Source organism: Labeo rohita, chromosome 14 (genome assembly GCF_022985175.1).
Source record: "Labeo rohita strain BAU-BD-2019 chromosome 14, IGBB_LRoh.1.0, whole genome shotgun sequence".
Taxonomy (NCBI): Eukaryota; Metazoa; Chordata; class Actinopteri; order Cypriniformes; family Cyprinidae; genus Labeo; species Labeo rohita.
In genome coordinates, this window is record NC_066882.1 from 23,547,121 (window position 1) to 23,552,037 (window position 4,917).

At 35.1% G+C, this 4,917-nt stretch overlaps 1 long non-coding RNA gene across 1 annotated transcript; it reads right to left on the bottom strand.

Moving 5' to 3' along the window:
• Nucleotides 1-3,750: 3,750 nt before the first annotated feature.
• Nucleotides 3,751-4,917, bottom strand: LOC127176491 (uncharacterized). Its single transcript, XR_007829106.1, has 3 exons — nt 4,862-4,917; nt 4,292-4,444; nt 3,751-4,158 (listed from the first exon to the last, which is right to left on the bottom strand). It is a non-coding gene; the product is annotated as an uncharacterized LOC127176491 (long non-coding RNA).

Genomic DNA, 4,917 nt, shown 5'->3' on the forward strand with positions numbered 1-4,917 from the left:
ACCTGCAGGACTTGCTGTGATTGGATTATCTTTTAACCCATATTAAACAGCACATTATGCTACAAAAGTATGTTTTGCTGATGTTATCACGTTAATAATATATTAAGTTAACAATAATGTATTGCTATGTTGAGAGAAATTACTCCTTTAGCGAGATCCTAACCCTAACCCAAAGCATAACTTCAGTGAACTACAAATAACAGCGCCATGTTTTCCCTGTTCCATCGACAGAATTACAGAGGCTTATGGGTAATGTAGTTTAAAACATTTTATTAATTAAATGAAATAAATAATATCTTTAATAGAAAACTGGATATCTATATATGTCAGCTGTGCAAACCTCTATGACATATCTGAGAGGCAGGCTGAAATTTGGTATTTTACTGTGAGCAATATTTAAAATGAGAAAGCCGGAACAGAAAATTTAAAACGTTTGAAAAGTTTATAAAGTTTAAAAAGTTTAAGAAGTTTTAAAAAGTTTTAAAACTTTTAAAACTTTTAAAAAGTTTTAAGTTTGATGGTTTTATTATTAAGAGAGCCAGATATTTCATATTTCGTTATGAAAATATAATTAATTTATATGCATTTGTTATTTAGTCACCTAAATGAAAAGTTTTGAGTTTAGATCTTGAATGATTAGCTATCCTGCGGCTCCCTCGTGTGGACAGAATTAGCATTATGCCCTTAATCTCTGAACCACATTAAGATTAAATTGCCACTATTTTTTTCTATTTGGAAAAAAAAAATAGTATAACAGGGCAGGTTTTCTGTTTTTAGGTGTTTAGATGCAGAATGAGAAGAACAGTATCACAGAGCATGTTTTAGTTTTAGTGTGCACATGCAGAAATGGAAGAAGCCTAAAATAACATTGCATAGTTTTCATTAAATATTAATTCTTGCTAGAGTAATAAATACATACATACATACATACATATAAGAAGCCAAGACAAACAAATGATTTTTTTTATGGATTAACACTGAAATCAGAAAGCAGCTGGTGAATGGGGTCCCTTTAATGCTCACATAATGATCCACCTCCGAATTATTTCTCAACAGTTTATGTTCACATGAGACATAAATGCCTGTTTTCAATTATATTCGCCAAGATATCATATATTTTCATATAATCTCGCCTGTGTTTGTCCGAGAGAAGTGGGGATGAATGCGTTGGGCGCGATCATCCGAGCCGCAACGCTTTGCTGTGCATTTAAACACAGAATATCTCAAAAATAGCCATTTTACCTTTTCAATATGTTCTTCTATTATTATTGTGTTCTATCGCTGGAGTGTTTTCATTGAAAAGCCTCTAAAACAGCTGTAAATAATGTAGATTAGTCAACACGGGCGGAGCGCAGTGAGCCGCGACGCGTTGCATTGCACACACAGAATATCTGACAAGCTCATTTTACCTGTTTAATATGTTCTTCTGCTATTATTGTGTTCTTTCGCTGGAGTGTTTTCATTTAAAAGCCTTTAAAACAGCTGTAAATGATGATTAGTCAGCACGTACGGAGCGCAGCGAGCTGCGACGCCTTGCTGTGCAGTTTAACACAAAGAAATGTCACGGACACTCATAAGCTGTCATTTTAACCTCTTTATTATGGTCTTCTACTATTATTGTGTTGTATCGCTGGAGTAGTTTTATTTACAAGGCTTTAACACGTCCGAATAAAGATGTTTAATGAGGACGCTGCAGAGAGCTCGCCAGCGCCGTAATCCGAATCTAGGCTTTCTGTTTTACATAAAACAGCTCATAAAAACTTAAATTTAGCTCTTGGTGTGTTCTAATGGGTGGATTGCATACATTCGCTGGAGTATTTTCTTTGAAAACGTTTGAAAAGACGTACAAATAATGTATTTTAGTGAGCATGTGCGGATAGCAGTCCCTGATCGAAGCGGTCACAGATCTATGATCTTTTACTTCTCTGGTCAGGCAGTCATCATTAATAAGCCCTGACCTGTTTATGATCAGATATGTTGGTGTAGCTTGTCAGTATTAATAAAATTTACGTATTTATTTGTATTTTCCACCATTTAAAAGTGAAAGTAACTGAAAGGACTCCTCCCTTTCTCAAGTGGTATTGCTCCTCTAGAGGGGGCATTTTTTCTCAGCCAATGTAAGTCTATGGGAATTTTTTCATATTTAAAAATTAATAATAAAAAAACTGTAAGTCTGATCAGTCTAAAAAGATATAGCAACAAACTAGCCATCAGGGCCCAGGTCTCTGCCAAGTTTTGGGCCTGTGGCATGAAAGCCCTAGGACGAGTTATGTTTGGAAAATTTAATCTAAGAAGAATAATAACTAGAAGCTAAAGTTAGTGAACTAGCTTTGATGTTGGCTTGGCAGAGCCGGCCTCGGCCCCTTGGGGCAAAACAGCCAGAGTACTTGTATGTCCGGCATTCTTGAGCTGGCCCGCCTACTAGGCTACGACAACAGCTTCAACCGAGTTGGCTAGCTGGATACGAAATAAGTCATGCCTATTACTGTTTTCCCTGTTTGCTATTTCAAAGTCCTGTCACCGAAGCGCTGTGGGCAACGACACAGAAGGTAACTGAAACAATGCGGTTTAACTCAGGGCGATCATTGGGATCCAAGCACAATAGCTTCTGTAGATGATCTAGCTATTCAATGGACATGTCTGTTTTCAATTAAATTATGAGTCCATATGTGAGTACTATTATATGCACAATATGAAAATAGATGGCTAATATAGTGCCCCTTCTTCACTTGGAAGTACATTCAGTTATGTCTGACAACTTAAGAAATGTATGGTCAATACCATTAAAATTAAGTTTAAAAAAAAAGTAATGGTCTATCAGCATTTTAGAGATTACAGTTTTTGCATACTTACTATACCGGGCTTTAAGGTTATGAAAATATAATTAATTTATATGCATTTGTTATTTAGTCACCTAAATGAAACGTTAACAAAGTTTTGAGTTTAGATCTTGAATGATTAGCTATCCTGTGGCTCCCTCGTGTGGACAGCATTAGCATTATGCCCTTAATCTCTGAACCACATTAAGATTAAATTGCAACTGTTTTTTTCTGTTTGAAAAAAACAAACAAACAAACAAACAAACAAAAAAACAGTATAACAGGGCAGGTTTTATGTTTTTAGATGCAGAAATGGAAGAAACCTAAAATAACATTGCATTTATTATTTTTAATTTTGGGGGGCTTTTTATGCCTTTTATTGTGATAGAACAGTAGAGAGATGACAGGAAAGTTTATGCATAAACCCAAATAGGAAATAAAACAGTTATCGAATAAGCATGTGTCCTAAACTCCTGAAACAATGGTGTCTCATTTGAGAGCAGTCAATGCAATTTATGAAAGAAGTCAACTGAATCTGTAAGTGGGGGTGGGTGTGTGAAAAAAATCAGATGTAATCCCCTTTGTAATCACTGGCATTTTTCAAAAGTACTGCAACTAATTACAATTGCATTTATTTTCTAATTAAATTACGTAATTCTGTTACAAGTAACTAGTTACTCCCCAACACTGCTATTAATCAACAATTTATTACACACAACATTTACAAAACAATGAAATAATATAAATTGTTTGTATAATAGTAACTAAACCACTTTTATAACACTGCTTTTTTCTAAGAAAAAACAGGTGGTGTGGTTTTTAAAAACTTAAGATAAAAAATGTTCCAGTCACACTTACTAACATGCTACTGTCAGGTATCGTGTGCGGGAAGGAGGAGTTGGGACGAGGAAATCATGAACATGTACTTTATTTTAATAATCCAAACCAGGGAACAGGAACAGCAGGGAAACCACACGCTAACACAACGAAAACAACCTTAAATGACACTAAGAACCGACAAAGACCAAGGAACTGAATCAAACTTATATAACCAGGCTAATGAGACAAGGACAGGTGTAAGTGGTTAAACAGTGACTTCATAATAAGAAACAGAACAGGAAAGACCAAATAAGGAGACATACTGCTCCAGTATGCGATACTGCTCCAATGGCCTCTCCGCCTGCTGGATGTTCATAAGGAATTCCTCAGCCCAGAACATATTGTGTTTGGTCGGTTCTTCTGTCAGATGTCGTGTGCGGAAGGAGGAGTTGGGACGAGGCAAGATGGCCATATTCATTCCTCACCCTGAACAAAAGACTTCCTTGGTCTATCTTCTCTTCTGTCAAACAAGAAATTCTCTACTTACTCTATGTGAAATTAATATTGCTGCTTAAAAATATAATTAAGTTAATTTAAAATAAGATTCAGACCAGAGCATTTGATGAGTAAATGTTGATTTTTAAAAAATGTACCTGGGAGGGGCTGATCATGGCAAGATTCATTGAGACTCAGTAATAGCTCTTTTAGTTTTTAGGAAGGTTTGTGAGGGTTGGCTCGTAAAAGAGCTGTTGATTTTGGTATTGTAGAGACCTGGAAAAGAAGGCCGGCACAATCTGTGAGTAATCCTGTAAGACAGAAAAGGAAGAAGATATTATTACAGTACATGCAACTTGTTGGTTTACACATTAATGTGGGTTTTCTTTTTTTTTAGACTGTAAAAACAGCCTCTGTAATTATATGTCAAATTAAATAATTAAATGATATGTTAAATTAAATAATTAAATGGTAAATGCATCCATTATTAATAGTGAGTCATTAATATCAAGCTGTATATCTAATGAATTCTTTTAAAAGTAGTGTAATTGATCTGGTTCTGAAAAATTAATGTAAGATTTGAAAATTTGCATTTTTACCACAATATAAGTGTACCCATCAGGTACTGAAAAGTTCTACACACACTTGTGGTCTTCATGTTCACTTCAACACTTGGGCCAAATACAGGAAATACATCATAAGTAGTCAAGGGGTCTTATAATATATACCTTATAAATACCTCTCCACAAACAAGACTGGGTTGAATGCTTCCTTTAGGTCTTTT